Genomic DNA, 16264 nt, shown 5'->3' with positions numbered 1-16264 from the left:
CTCACTTGATTACTGATAAATGGTTTACCTAAGGGGAAATGGCCTGCCCAGGGGGGAATTAACACTTGTCTTGAGGGGTTTCATTGTCTCAAAGCTTATCACCTATCAAGCAGAGAAATGGCTCCTGGCACTTTTTCTCTGATCTCTAGTCACTGTTCAGTAGTCCTGTCACTTCCAGTGCTGGCCGGGAGGTCTCACATTACTAGACATGCTCAATAATGATAAGCTGGCTGATTGGCAAGGGGTAGTAGGTGACTCCAGATACTGGCCAGCTAGAGTTGGGCAGAGATGGGGAGGGCAATGCACGGGTGCTGCAGCACATTGGAACACAGTGCTGGGTCCACCTTCTGCCAGCAGCCCAGGTGGGCAGTGGCCTTGTGCAGCAGGTCACAGTAGTTGGCAGGCAGCAGGTGCTGCATGAGGATCACTGATGTACTGATGGACACCAGCAGGAAGAGCTCACAGGACCAGCGCTTGTCATAGTAATGTGTGTTCTGCGGGCAGTGGAAGGTGGGTAAGACGAGGGATACTCACAACAGTTTCATTCTCTCCCCTTCCCTGATTCTATCTGCCTTGGTGATAGGGGCAGTTCTAGAGTGACCTTGGGGTAGCCTAAATCATGGATCAATCAATTAAACCAGAGAAGGTTTAATCATGGTGTTAGATCCCAAGCCCACTACTCAAGACTTTTACAAAGAAAAACTATTCCTACTGCCTACCGTTCAGAGATAAAGCACAGGCTCTATAGTTAGTAGACATGAGTTCAAATCTTAGCCCTCTGCTCATTAACCATGTGGCCCTGGCTAAGTCATCTAACTTCCTCTGTGATCTAATTTACACATTTGTAAAAGGAGGATAAGAATAACTATCAACTTATTATTATTATTTATTTATTTTTTTTGCCTCCAGGGTTATTGCTGGGGCTTGGTGCCAGCACTGCGAAATCCACTGCTCCTCAGGGCCATTTCCCCCCCATTTCTGTGGCCCTTGTTATTATTGTTATTTCTGTTATTGGATAGGACAGAGAGATATCGAGAGAGGAGGGGAAGACAGGGGGGAAAGAAAGATAGACAACTGCAGATGTGCTTCATTGTTTGTGAAGCGATCCCCCAGTAGATGAGGAGCTGGGGGCTGGAACCAGGATCCATACACCAATCCTTGCGCTTTAGTCCATGTTCACTTAACCTGCTGTGCCACCAGCTGGCCCCCTATTTTATTATTCATTTATTTATTCTTTTGTTGCCCTTGTTTTACTGTTATAGCTATTACTGTTGTTGTTATTGATGTCGTCATTATTGTATAGGATAGAGAGAAATGGAGAGAGGAGGGGAAGATGAGAGGGGAAGAGAAAGATAGATACCTGCAGACCCGCTTCACCACCTGTGAAGATACTCCCATGCAGGTGGGATGCCGGGGCCTCAAACTGGGATCCTTATACCTGTCCTTGCGCTTTGCAACACCTGCGCTTAACCCACTGCACTACCACCCAACTCCCTATTTTAATTTTTTTACCAGAGTACTGCGCAGCTCTGGCTTATGTTGGTACAGGGGATTGAACCTTGAACCATCAATGCCTCAGCCATGAAAGGCATTTTGCATAACCATTATGCTATCTCCCCAGCCCACAACCATCTTCTTGTGAGAGGATTAGAGAAAGTAAATTACTCATGAAAATTCTAGCATGTGGTAGGCATACAACAGACATTAAGTCCTCTCAACTTGACAATCATCCAATGCAGCCCAAACTTGGAACCTACTGTCAGCTGAGGAGGCGCTCTCCCAGAATGCTATACAAATATGAGAGAGAGAGAGAGAGAGAGAGGAAGAAAGAGAGGGAGAGAGAGAGAGATTACATCGGCATTTGGGAGTCACTCAGATCTGGGTGAACTCTGGCTTTCAAACTTAATAATAAGGCAGGGCATTTGTGACATCTCTGCTAAAACAGTCACACTGAAAAAGTCATTGCTCTTTGTTTTCAGTTTTCATTAAAAGGAATGCCATGTTCCCCTCACTGACCACAGAACCTTATGCAGGGCACTTGCTTTTTAATAAATCTGTTTTATCTACGATACAATAGTCAGTGGTCATTCTAGCCCTCAAGAGAACAGATGGGAACCTCATCAAAAACAGTGGAGCTATTTACGCAAGCAGGAAGACTCACTTGGGGCAGGCACTAGGGGAAGACCCAACCCCACCCTTCCCTGGGTTGAGCTACACACCTTGAAGAACCAGACAGGTACAAATGCCACATGATAGGCACTCAGCATGGAGCTGACCAGCACTTCCTTCATGCGCCAGTTGAAGTCCATCTTGAGGTATTCCACCTCACTGTGGATGAGGCTGGGAGACAGGCAGCAGGCATAGGTGGGCATGGCCTCTGGGCCATACAACTGTCAAGTGTGCTGTTTCCACGTTTCCCATAGTGTCAGCAGGTAGTCCCGGCTCCTTGCCAGTCCACTGACAGCCTCCTGAGGACCCATGGAGACCATGTTGCTGAAGAGGTTTGTCTTTCGAAGGTCACAGTTCAGCTGCAGGAACGGAATGTACATTCCAAACCTGCTGGGGAAGACAGTGGTGAGGGAAGGCCTGCTCACAGGCCAGGATCCCAACTCTTAGCCACTGAGAGAATTTTCTTTCTCCCTGAGCCTTAGCTTTCTGGGATGCTCAGAGGGAAGAATTTATCCCCCTTTCCATTCATTCATCCTGCCATCTAGTAATGAGTCACTCAACACATGTATTAACAGAGTGCATGCCAAGCATTAGGGATACAACAGGAAGCAAGAGATGAGTCCCTGCCTTCGGAGTCTAGCACCAACAATAATCTTAACAGCCCACATGCAACAGGCACAGACTATGTTGCAGACACAGGAATGAGAGCTTTACATGTATTTCTTCTTACTAAGAACACTACATACTTGGTAATGTTATTTTACTATTATACAGCGATAGGCAGAGAAGGAAAGGAGGGGCAAACAGAGAGAGACACACACACATGCCACAACACTGAAGTTTCCTTCAATGTGGTTAAGGGCTGGGCTCAAACTTGGGTCATGCACATGGCAAAACAGGGCACTATTCAAATGAATTATTTTGACGGTTCAAGTACTGTTATGTTGTACTTCTTTTTTTTCTTTCAAGAGAGGGGGAAAAAGAGAGAGACAGAAAGAGACCAAAGCACTGAAGCTGCCTTCAGGATGGTAGGGCAGTTTGAACCTGGGTTGCACATAACAAAGCAGCACAGTTTCCAAATGAGTTATGTGGCTGGCCCATTTTGTGCCTCTTTATTTCTTTTTATTTTTGCCAGTAGGGCTTATTAATTAATTAATTAGGGAGTCGAGTGGTAGCGCAGCGGATTAAGAACGGGGCACAAAACCCAAGGACTGGCATAAGGATCCCGGTTTGAGCTCCCAGCTCTCCAACTGCAGGGGGTTTGCTTTGCAAATGGTGAAGCAGGTCTGCAGGTGTCTTTCTTTCCTCCTCTCTGTCTTGGCCTCCTCTCTCAATTTCTCTCTGTCCTATCCAACAACAACAATGGGGAAAAAAAGATGGCCACCTGGAGCAATGGATTTGTAGTGCAGGCACTGAGCCCCAGCAATAACCCTGGAGGATGGATATATATATATATATAAATGATAGAGGGTGAGGCAGCCTAGGAAGTGGTACAGTGAATAAATACTGAACCTTCAAGTTTGAAGTCCCCAGTTCAAGCTCTAGCATCATGTATGCCAGAGTGATTACTCTGGTTCTCTCTCCTCTCCTCTCATTAAATCTTTTTAATATTTTTTAAAAGTTATTTCTTTATTGGGGAATTAATGTTTTACATTCAACAGTAAATACAATAGTTTGTACATGCATAACATCCCCCAGTTTCCCATTTAACAATACAACCCCCACTATGTCATTTATCATCCTTCAAGGACCTGTGTTCTCCCCACCCACCCACCCCAGAGTCTTTTACTTTGGTGCAGTATGCCAATTCCATTTCAGGTTCTACTTGTGTTTTCTTTTCTGATCTTGTTTTTCAACATCTGCCTGAGAGTGAGATCATCCCATATTCATCTTTCTGTTTCTGACTTATTTCACTCAACATGATTTTTTTCAAGGTCCATCCAAGATTGGCTGAAAATGGTGAAGTCACCATTTTCATTGAAATCTCGAAACATTTTGATTTCTTCCTGGATTTCCTCTTTGACCCAGAGGTTGTTAAGAAGTGTACTGTTGAGCTTCCACATTTTGGGACTGTTACTAATCTTTTGTTGATTGTTAAGTGTTAGTTTCATTCCACTGTGGTCTGAAAAGATGCTTGGGATGATTTCAATGCTCTTGAATTTGCTGATGCTGTCTTTGTGGCCTAACATATGGTCTATCCTTGAGAATGACCCATGTGGATTTGAGTAAAATGTGTATTCCAGTTTCTTGGGATGAATGACTCTGAAAATGTCCAATAGTTCTAGTTTTCTATCTCTTCATTTAGCTCCCTTATGTCTTTACTGATTTTCTGCCTGGATGATCTGTCAAGTTGAGAGAGTGGGGTGTTGAAGTCCCCTACTATGATTGTGTTACTGTTAATATATTGCTGTAGCTCTTTCAGTAGAGTTTGATGTATTTAGATGGCTTCTCATTGGGTGCATAAATGTTAATAATTGTTAACTCCTCTTGATTGACTGATCCTCTGAGCATTAAGTAGTGTCCATTCCTATCTTTTTTAATCTTATCTATTTTAAAGTCTATCATGTCAGATATGAGAATGGCTGTTCCTGCCTTTTTTTGAGGGCCATTGGCTTGTATAATAGTTTTCCATTCTTTGACTTTAAGTCTATGTTTGTTTTGTTGAGTTAGGTGGGTTTCCTGTAGACAGCATATTGTTGGGTTGTATTTTCTGATCCATCTTCCTACTCTGTGTCTTTTAATAGGTGAATTCAGGCCATTGACATTTATTGATATCAAAGATTGAAGATATTTTAACGTCATTCTTGAGGAATTTTAGACTGTCTTGATCTATGTCCTATTTGTGGTGATCTGATTGTTTATAGGAGACCTTTCAGAACTTGTTTCAGGGCAGGCTTGGTGACGGTTGCTTCCTTCAACTGTTGCTTGTCTGAGAAGGTTTTGATGCCTCCAACTCGTCTGAATGACAGTCTAGCAGGATATAGTATTCTTGGCTGAAAGCCTTTCTCATTGAGCACTCGATAGATATCTTGCCATTCTCTTCTGGCCTGTAGTGTTTGTATGGAGAAGTCTGCTGCTAATCTTATGGGTTTTCCTTTGTAGGTGACTCTTTGTTTTTCTCTTGCAGCCTTGAAGATCCTTTCTTTATCCTTATTCATTTCCATTCTAAGTATGATATGTCTTGGTGTCTTTGGGTCTGGGTTAATTCTGTTTGGGACCCTCTGGGCTTCTTGAATCTTTATGTCTTTAATGTTGTCTAGACTAGAGAAATTTTCAGCTATTATGGCCTGGAAAATGCTTTCCTTCTCTCCTTCTCTTTCTTCCTCTGGTATGCCAATAATGCGTATATTGTTTCTTTTGAATTCATCCCATAAGACTCTGTTGTTGTTTTCAGCATCTCTTAATCTCTTTTTGAGATCTCTTACTTCTTTTTTAGTTGTCTCTAATTCATCCTCAATCTTGCTAATTCTGTCTTCAGCGTCATAGATTCTATTCTCTCTGCCCTCTACTGTTTTCTGGAGTTCATCTATTTTGTTGCCCTGCTTGATACTGTTTTAGCTTGTTCAACTAGTTGCATTCTTAGCTCAGCGATTTCAGCTTTTAGCTCTCTAATAACCATGAGATAATTAGTATTTTCTTCCATAGTCTCATTTGTTGTTCCTGTATTTCTGATTACAATTTTTTCTAATTTATTACTCACTCCTGTTATTATTTCCTTAGCTAATGTTTGGATGTTGAACTGGTTATTTTGTGCTTCACCCTCTGGAGGACTTTTAGCTGGACTCTTGTCCTGGTTCAATTCTCCAATATTTTTTCCTGTTGTTTTAACCATTTTATATATTATGTTATGAGTTCCCTTTTGTTAGAGGCAGTAACTCTAAAATAGTTATAGTTGCTTTTTAAGTTTGAGTTTTAAGAATAGTTTAAATATAGTTGCTTTTTGCCTTCCTGACCAGTGAGGTGGAAAATTCCTTGCCCCTTTCCCCTCGACAGAACCTGAGAGGCCATCAATTATTTTGACAGACCCTGCAGCGAGCAGGACTCATCATGACCTCTGCAACAGAATACTGTTACCAGACAGTTAAAAATGGCCTGACAAATGATGACCTGATAGATTGCAAACAGATGGTCGGTGGTCCCAATAAAGAACAAAAAAATGTGGTGACCCCCACTTTGGCAATGACCTATTGGTCTGGTGTGATGTTTAGAAATAGCCCATGCTTTGCTCTGAATGGATCAGGCTTTTGCTAAGTTTGAAATGATTGGATATAGGCAGATAAGGTGATGTGTTCCCCCTCCCTGAGTGTAGTCTGAATTCCTATAAATTGTATGGTTTGAGCTTTGTTCAGGGTCGAGCTTGGTAGACTGACACCAGTCACCATCTCGGCCCGGATTGCAATTCGTGAATAAACATATTTTGCTTCCTTGCAGTGGATGGTGGTTTGATTTCGCTCTTTAACATTTGGAGGCCCCAGCGAGATATCCTCAGACGGAGGCTCCTGAGGACACCCCATCCTGGGTCCGGATCCTAGGAAAAACCTTGGAAGCTTTTGCCCGGCGCCGGTAAGTCAGGCCTGATTTTTGTGCACGGTACCGTTTCATTTGTGTGCTTGTGTGTCCCCGCGGGGCCTGGGTCTGTGGATTGCGGGACGCCGCATTGAAATCCCAGACTGCAGCGCTGGGAAGTGACGACTTCCAGGCTGCTTGGGTTGGGTGATAACTGGATCTGAAACAGGGTCCGCACCCTAAGGATCTGAAACAGGGTCCGACAGCCCAGGGTTGGGTGATAACTGGATCTGAAACAGGGTCCACACCCTAAGGATCTGAAATAGGGTCCGACAGCCCAGGATATTAGTTCTGTCTTTTGTGGCCATTTGTTGTGTCTGTCTTCTCTCCTCTTTGGCGATTCGCGAAAAGGTTGACCTTGTTAGTGCAACTGACGGGTCTGGCCGGAGCTACTCTCCGGTGACTCCTGAAGGCCTAACCTGTGATGCCTTAGTAGCGATGGCCGGAAAGGTAATCGCCCTCCCTTGACTGGATGAATGGTTTGATGTGAATGCTAGTGTGCCTGTTGCATGCCTCACGGTCGAAAGACTACGGGGCTTGATTGGGCTCCAACCTGCGTGTCCGTGGAGTCGTTTCAGCTAAGTGGAGATTCTCAGCCTGCTGAGACCGAGGCCGGGGTTTATACAGCTACTCCTAAGCTAAGACTCCTTAAGGTCCCGCGAGGGGCCCGGCCAGGCGAGCATAGTTGATTGTCTGGCATCCATCGGATGTCAGTTCTTTTTCCAACACCCACTGTTTGTCTCTTTCTGTGTCAGCTGTCTTTCTGTGTCCAGACACCAATAGGCTTCAAAAAATAATAATAATAAGGAACTCTTGGGTAGGAAAACTGGAGTCCTCATTTATAGAAGCTCCACGCAGTCTAGTTAAGGGAGAAAGTCCCAGGTGGACACCCTTTGGGTTAACAGGAAAAACGGTTGAGAGTGAGAGAACGTGTGAGAGTGTATGGTGTGCTGGCCAGCAAGTACAAGGAAGAGTGAGAGGAATCTTTGGTCTAATTGCTGTGATTCTTGTTGCAGTGTTTGTCTCCCTTCTTTTCCACTTTGACGAGGAGATGGGACAGAGTCAGTCCAAAACCAGCTCGCTAACCCCCCTTGAATGCTTGACTAAAAATTTTTCAGATTTTTCCAGGAGAGCTGCTGGGTTTGGAGCCCAGGTGGACGCCTTCACACTGAGGAAGTTCTGTGAAAGGGAATGGCCAGCCTTTGAGGTTGGCTGGCCTGAGACGGGAAGTCTCGACCTGGGAAAGTGCACGGCAGTGCACGATGTGATCTTTGGGAATCCCGGGCACCCTGACCAAATGCCATATATTGAGATCTGGATGAGTATTGCTAATGATAAACCAAGGTATCTGCGGGAGTGTCAGGGCGACTCCAAAGGAAAAAAGAAGGTCAAAAGCAGGTCGAGAGTGTTGGTGATCAAGGGCACGAAGGGGGATAGATTCCCTAGGAGGCCTACAGCTCCTCCTGTCCTCCCCACTAAGCCCGAATCCCCCATACGACTGAAAAAGAGGAGGGATGAGAACCCTCCACCGTATGCTGGCACTTCAGGGGCTACCACTCCTGAACCCGATTCCACTTCTGGGTTGCCATCAGGAGTCCTGAGCCCACCTCATACCAGAGCAGGAACTATGTTTGGGTCAGAGTCCACACCAGTCGGGACTTTTCCTTTACGGGAGATGGGGGAATTAGATATGTCAGGACGGCCCCTCCGAACTTATGTCCCGTTTAGCACTTCTGACTTGTATAATTGGAAGAATCAAAACCCTCCTTTCTCTGTAGACCCAGAAGGGGTGGCAACTCTACTTGAGTCAGTTTTTTACACTCATCAACCTACTTGGGATGATTGTCAGCAGCTGCTGAGTACCCTATTCACTCTAGAAGAAAGGGAGAGAATTAAAATCGAGGGAAAGAAGCAGGTCCGGGATAAAAAGGGAGAGCCTCCCACTGACCAGGACGTGGTGGAGGAGGTGTTCCCCCAATCCCGACCTAAGTGGGACCCCAACACAAGCACCGGGTATGAGGCCCTCACCAGGTACCGCCAGACTCTATTAAGGGGTATCCGGGCTGCGGGTCGGAAACCCACCAATCTGTCTAAGGTGACCGAGTGTAAGCAGGGTGCAGACGAGAGTCCGACTGCCTTCTTGGAGAGGTTGTACCAGGTATATCGAACCTGGACGCCCATAGATCCCAAAGCCCCTGAGAATGTGCAGGCAGTCGCCCTCCAGTTTGTGGCCCAATCCGCCCCAGATATTAGGAAGAAGTTGCAGAAGTTAGAGGGTTTTGAGGGGAAATCTCTCTCGGAGCTGTTGGCTGTAGCACAGAAGGTTTTTGATAATAGAGAGGACCCCGCGAAAGCCACTCTGGAACTGAATAAGAAGATGGCACAGGTCCTTTTGGCTAGGGAAATAGGAAATAGAGAGGAAAGAGGGAGGTATGTGAGAGAAAAAGGGCAGATGAAGGGAAAAGATAAACCCCTGAGAGGACTGAGAAAGACTCAGTGTGCCCTATGCAAGGAAGAAGGGCACTGGAGGAAAGAATGTCCAAAAAGAAAAGAAGAGGAAGGAAAGAGAATGGGGAAGGAAGCCCCCCTCTTAGTTTTAGATTGAGGAAGTCAGGGCTCCTCCAGCCCCCGGGAGCCTAGGGTAAAACTCGCGGTAGGGGGGAAAGTAATTAATTTTTTGGTGGATACCGGGGCCACCCACTCAGTACTTCAACAACCAATTGGACCCACCGGAAGAGATAAGGTTAAGATTATAGGAGCCACTGGGGAAGCAAGGAGTTATCCAAAGTCCATAGGAAGAGTCGCTGGCCCTGGCCTGAAGACTATTACTCACTCTTTCCTGGTGATACCCGAGTGCCCTGAGCCACTATTAGGTAGGGATCTCCTTCATAAGCTACAGGCCACCATTTCCTTTGAGACAAATGAAGGACCAATAGTACAAGCAGGTGGCCGAATTTTGCTCACCATGCCGGTAAGGGAGGAATATCGTCTCTATGAAGCACCACAGAATGTAGGCAACCCGGACTTATTAACAAGGTGGAAGCGGGAGATTCCAAGAGTTTGGGCCGAGACCAACCCCCCAGGGTTGGCTAAACATGTGACCCCCATAATAGTCCAATTGGTCAGCACTGCCACCCCAGTCCGAGTCCGGCAGTATCCCATGAGTCGGGAAGCCCAGCATGGTATCAGGAACCATATTAGACGCCTAAAAGAGGCTGGTATCTTGGTGCCCTGCAAGTCAGCCTGGAATACACCCCTTCTCCCGGTCCGAAAGCCTGGAACGAACGACTTCAGACCAGTGCAAGATCTGCGAGAGGTAAATAAGAGGGTAGAGACCATTCATCCCACAGTTCCCAACCCTTATACTCTCCTCAGTCTACTGTCGCCTGATCGAACCTGGTATAGCGTCCTAGATTTGAAAGATGCCTTTTTCAGCCTCCCCTTGGCCCCACAGAGCCAACCTATCTTTGCCTTTGAATGGACAGACCCCGAGGAAGGTGAGTCAGGACAACTAACTTGGACCCGACTTCCCCAAGGTTTTAAAAACTCTCCGACCTTGTTTGATGAAGCCCTAAGCAAGGACCTACTGACCTTCCGAAGTGAGCACCCTGAGTGCAGCCTCCTACAATATGTGGACGATCTGCTGATCGCTGCCTTATCTCGAGAGGATTGCGAAATGGCAACCAGAGACCTACTCGAGGTACTGGGGAACTTGGGGTACCGGGTATCGGCCAAAAAGGTTCAGCTGTGTACCCAAGAAGTAACCTACCTGGGCTACCAAATTAAAGAAGGACGAAGGGCCCTGTCTGAGGGAAGAGTCCAGGCTATCCTAAAGATCCCGACCCCCACTACCAAGAGACAGGTCCGGGAATTCCTGGGAGCGGTAGGCTACTGTAGGCTATGGATCCCAGGGTTCGCTGAACTAGCAAAGCCCCTCTACACCGCCACTGGAGGGGGCGACACTCCTTTGAAATGGACTGAGATGGAGGAAAGGGCTTTCCAGGCACTGAAGGAGTCCCTGGTAAGTGCCCCAGCTCTAGGTCTCCCAGACCTGAACAAACCGTTCCAGCTGTTTGTAGCAGAAAGTGCTGGTGTGGCTAAGGGAGTACTCACTCAAACCCTGGGGCCCTGGAAGAAGCCTGTCGCCTACCTGTCTAAACGACTGGACCCAGTAGCGGCCGGATGGCCTGGATGTCTGAGGACAGTGGCAGCAGCCGCCCTACTGGTGAAAGAGACTACCAAACTAACTTTTGGGCAGACCCTAGAAATCACCACAGCCCACAATCTTGCCAGCTTACTTCGCTCCCCTCCGGACCGATGGATGACCAATTCTCGGGTCACCCATTATCAGGTACTGTTGTTGGACCCACCCCGCATTACTTTCAAACAGACTGCAGCCTTAAATCCAGCTACCTTGCTCCCCAACCCAGAGGAAGACGCCACCCATGACTGTGGAGAAATCTTGGAAGCCCTGACCTCATTGAGAGCTGACCTGACGGACGTCCCGCTACCAGACGCACAGGAAACCCTCTACACGGATGGGAGCAGCTTTGTGGAAGACGGCGTACGGTATGCAGGTGCCGCGGTGGTCACCAGCCGGGAGGTCTTGTGGGCTGCATCCTTGCCACAAGGGACATCAGCCCAAAAGGCGGAGCTGATAGCACTCATTCAAGCACTCAAGTGGGGAGCAGGGAAAAAGATAAATGTGTACACCGACAGCAGGTATGCTTTTGCCACCGTCCATGTCCATGGGGCACTATATCAAGAGAGAGGACTGCTGACGGCTGGGGGAAAAGCTATCAAGCATGCTCAGGAGATACTGGCCCTGCTAGCAGCTGTTTGGGGGCCAGAGAGGGTTGCTGTCATCCACTGTAAGGGACACCAGAAGGATGACTCAGAAGTCTCGCGAGGCAATCGGTTGGCAGACCAGACAGCTAGGGAAGCGGCCCAAAGACTAGTGGGGACCACGGCCCAACTGGTGGTGGCTACCCCTATACCAGGAGAAGTGACAAAAGGACAGAAACCAGTGTACTCGAAACAGGAAGAGGAGATGAGCCGGAGACTGGGGGGGAGATTAAATGAGGAAGGATGGATCGTCCTCCCGGATGATAGGATTCTATTACCCCAGCCACTGGGAAGACAGGTGGTCTCTCAAACGCACCAAGGTACCCATTTTGGGGGAAACAAATTAGCTGAACTGATCAGTAAATTTTATTTGATAATTGGTTTGCACAGGATCTCCCAGAGTGTGGCAGGTCGCTGTGCAACGTGTGCCAGAGTCAACGCTAACCCAGTACAAGTGAAAGGACCAGGAACCAGGTGGCGGGGGGGGGAACCTGGAGAACACTGGGAATTGGACTTCACTGAGATGCCTGTGGCTCAAGGAGGATATAAGTATCTCTTAGTCATGGTAGATACCTTTTCAGGGTGGACCGAAGCCTTCCCCACTAAGAAAGAGACTTCCCAGGTAGTAGTGAAACAACTGGTCTTTGAAATTATCCCCAGGTTTGGGCTCCCTTATTCACTGGGGTCGGATAATGGCCCGGCATTCATTGCCAAGGTCACCCAACAATTGGCAGAAATTTTAAAAATTAAATGGAAATTACATTGCATTTACCGCCCCCAGAGTTCGGGGCAAGTAGAAAGAATGAATAGGACTATTAAGGAAAGCTTAACCAAGTTAAAAATAGAGACTGGCGGGGACTGGATTTCCCTTTTACCCTTTGCTTTGCTTAAAAGCAGGAATACCCCATACGTGTCTGGATTTACTCCATTTGAGATTGTGTATGGTAAACTGCCAACCTTGGTGCCCCGGGTTGAGACTGAAAAATTGGCCGAAGTGTCACGGGGCAGACTCCTCAAGTCCCTACAGGCATTGCAGGTGGTGCGAGGAAAAGCCAGAGCCGCCGTCCGGGACGAAAAGCCTGGGACCCGGAGGGAGGAAAGCCGAGGCCAAGTCCCCTTGTTCGAGCCTGGTGATTCCGTACTGGTGAAGAAGCTGCATCCTGACCATCTCGAAGCCCGGTGGGAAGGACCATACACCGTGATTCTGAGTACGCCAACTACTGCTAAGGTTGCCGGGAAACGACACTGGATTCATCATACTCGCCTGAAGAAATTTGTGGCGGACCCCCCGGAAATAGAGAATCTGAGGAAATGGTGTGCCGTAGCCACCCCAGACCCAATGAAGGTCCGCTTGGTCTCCTGCTAACTTGTGTGTGTGTTTTGCCTGGTGCACTTCTGTTTTACCTCTGCCACTGCCCAAGCTCACATGCCTCCCACCCCCGAGTGTCCTCTCTGTATGTATGGGAGCTGAAAAACAAAGAGGGAAAGATGGTCGCCAATCAACTAACTGCCGGGCAGCCTATATTCACTCTTGATCTGTGTGATCTATTTGATGCCAACTGGACCAGGGTAATCTATGCCGGCCAGACTGCAACCGGAGGGACTACTATAGATGGGGGGTGTGGCTCCATTGACCTGGAGGCTCGCCTTTGGGACAGACCCTATTATGTATGTCCCAAAGAAGACAGCCCCACCAACTGCAGAGGAGAACCATATTTTTTCTGTGGGTTGTGGGGGGAATGTCTGACAGCATCTCCAGGGAGGGATGGTGATAAGCACCTGAAAGTCACAAGAGTGATTCGACCAGGTGGCCCGACCGAACCAGGTACTTGCTATATTGGAGACTGTAACCCTGTGGAGGTGACGGTTAAAACTTGGAATGAGACTGATTCATGGATGAGAGGGAGAATGTGGGGCATTAAGATTCCTTTTTCTGAAAAGGACTTTGGGACATTATTCACTATTCAACTGCGGATGCTGCCATGGACTCAGAATCCTATTGGGCCCTTGAGACCCATCATTTTAGGAGAAGACCCCCGACCTACTCTCTCCCCCTCTCTACGGATGGGTGAAGAGAATGAGACTAATGGGGATCAGACTGACATTGCACCAAGTGGCACTAAACTGACTGACACAGAACCTTTGCATCCCAGGGTGAAGCCACTAGTGAAAACTGTAGAATTAATGTATTACCTTTTGAATGAGTCTGACCCTAACATAACCAGAAACTGCTGGCTGTGTTTACACCCTGAGCCTCCTTATTACATAGGTGTGGCTGCCTCTGCAGGAATAGGTAGCCAGAAGGGAGACATAAGGAAGCTGGCTCTATCCTCTAGCAACTCTAAGGGCCCAGAATGTAAGTGGGGAGTACAGCCCCACATGACACTGGGAGATATCCAGGGAACAGGAACTTGTATTATCACAGCCAACTATAAATTGGAATCCTCCCCGTACAGGGGAAATTGCAACCTAACCATTAAAGTTAGTAAGACTCAAGAGTGGGCGACCCTCCTCAAAGCCCCTGAGGGGACTTGGTGGGCCTGTACTTCGGGCATGACCCCCTGCATCACCCCCTACGGAATGACCAAAGAGGACCTCTGTGTTTTGGCCCATATCCTGCCCCATGTATACTATTCCCATGGCGAAGAAGGTTGGGCTCACCTTGAACGGCAAGGAACAGACTACCTCGGACCAATAAGACGGAAACGTGTCCCGATAGTAGTTCCTATACTCGTGGGGACAGCCATAGCAGGGACAGCGGCAATGGGAGCTGCAGCCCTAGCTAAGGAGACTACTCTAGTACAGTTAGATCAGCAGATCAATCAAGATATGGCCACACTAGAGGGCACTATTGAATCTCTCGAAGGGTCCCTATCTTCGTTGGCCGAGGTGGTCCTGCAAAATCGTAGGGGACTTGATTTGTTATTCATGAAACAGGGTGGGTTATGTGTGGCCCTGAATGAGGCCTGTTGCTTTTATGCCAACCACTCCGGAATGGTGAAGAAAACTTTAAGTGAGGTCAAGAAAAGAATAGAAGATAGAGATAACCGTCTAAGGGACCTGAGCGAGGACAGCTGGTTCGCAAATCTATTTTCTTGGCCCTCTTGGTTAAAAACACTAATTAGTTCCCTGGCAGGGCCTCTGATCACCCTACTTCTACTTCTTACCCTGGGGCCTTGTCTATGGAGGTCTTTGATCTCCTTGATTAAAAGGAGAACTGAGAAGGTTATGCTCCTGGAGTCTCAGTATGTCGAGGAGCAATATAGCTCAGAAGAAGAAGAAGAAGAAGAAGAAGATGAATCAAGGATTTGATTCCCAGCTAAGACTAGTGGGGAATGTTAGAGGCAGTAACTCTAAAATAGTTATAGTTGCTTTTTAAGTTTGAGTTTTAAGAATAGTTTAAATATAGTTGCTTTTTGCCTTCCTGACCAGTGAGGTGGAAAATTCCTTGCCCCTTTCCCCTCGACAGAACCTGAGAGGCCATCAATTATTTTGACAGACCCTGCAGCGAGCAGGACTCATCATGACCTCTGCAACAGAATACTGTTACCAGACAGTTAAAAATGGCCTGACAAATGATGACCTGATAGATTGCAAACAGATGGTCGGTGGTCCCAATAAAGAACAAAAAAATGTGGTGACCCCCACTTTGGCAATGACCTATTGGTCTGGTGTGATGTTTAGAAATAGCCCATGCTTTGCTCTGAATGGATCAGGCTTTTGCTAAGTTTGAAATGTTTGGATATAGGCAGATAAGGTGATGTGTTCCCCCTCCCTGAGTGTAGTCTGAATTCCTATAAATTGTATGGTTTGAGCTTTGTTCAGGGTCGAGCTTGGTAGACTGACACCAGTCACCATCTCGGCCCGGATTGCAATTCGTGAATAAACATATTTTGCTTCCTTGCAGTGGATGGTGGTTTGATTTCGCTCTTTAACACCTTTATCAGTACTTTTCAAATTATTGAAACTATTGCCTGGATTGACTTGTGTCTAAGTAAATTAAATAAAGTGTTCACAGTGTTGGAAGTTAACAGTTGTTTTAATCCCTGAGCTGGAGCTCAATGGTTTAGAAACCTCTTTTTTTTTTCTTCCCTGTAGGCTATGGGAGTCTGAGGGCTTTTAAACTATCAATAGGCTTCTTAGCTTAATCACTGACTCCTGACCAAGAGATAAAGCAGGGTGTGGCAGAGATAATCCAGTGATTATGCAAAGAGACTTTCACAGCCCCTCAGCTATGCCACTGAGGTATAGGTCTTCTCCTGAGTTTCCTGGTTAGATCTCTGTCCCCTGGTGTCCCTCCCTGTTGCTGCTCCAGATTCTGAGGGTAGTAGTAATGGAGACTCAGAGTTGCACTTGGTGAGTCTCTGGGGTGTCCTCTCCTTCCTTCAACTGTCCTCTTGTTGGTGGAGCAGACTGGAGGTGGTGTCTAAACTGATAAACTTCTGAACTGTTAGGAATCACTTAATCTCTCCTTAGGCTCCTCTCTTCTGTCACCAGCCACACGTGTTTGTACTCACTGGTGATTTACTGGGTTCCTGTGATCATTCTAGTCCTGTCTTGTTTTGGTCCCAGGTGGTCTCCTTTGGTATTCCTAGTTGATCCAGGAGAGGAGAGGAGAGGAGAGGAGAGGAGAGGAGAGGAGAGAAAGCGATCTGCTCGTTGTTCCGCCTCCGGAACTCAAATC

At 47.2% G+C, this 16264-nt stretch overlaps 1 pseudogene; it reads right to left on the bottom strand.

Annotated features, from left to right (window-relative positions):
* LOC132542794 (transmembrane protein 39B-like) overlaps window positions 1-16264 on the bottom strand; it is a 43689-nt pseudogene continuing 27425 nt past the window's right edge.

Source organism: Erinaceus europaeus, chromosome 13 (genome assembly GCF_950295315.1).
Source record: "Erinaceus europaeus chromosome 13, mEriEur2.1, whole genome shotgun sequence".
Taxonomy (NCBI): Eukaryota; Metazoa; Chordata; class Mammalia; order Eulipotyphla; family Erinaceidae; genus Erinaceus; species Erinaceus europaeus.
The sequence above is the reverse complement of the archived record's forward strand: the minus strand, read 5'-3'. Positions and strand labels throughout refer to the sequence as shown.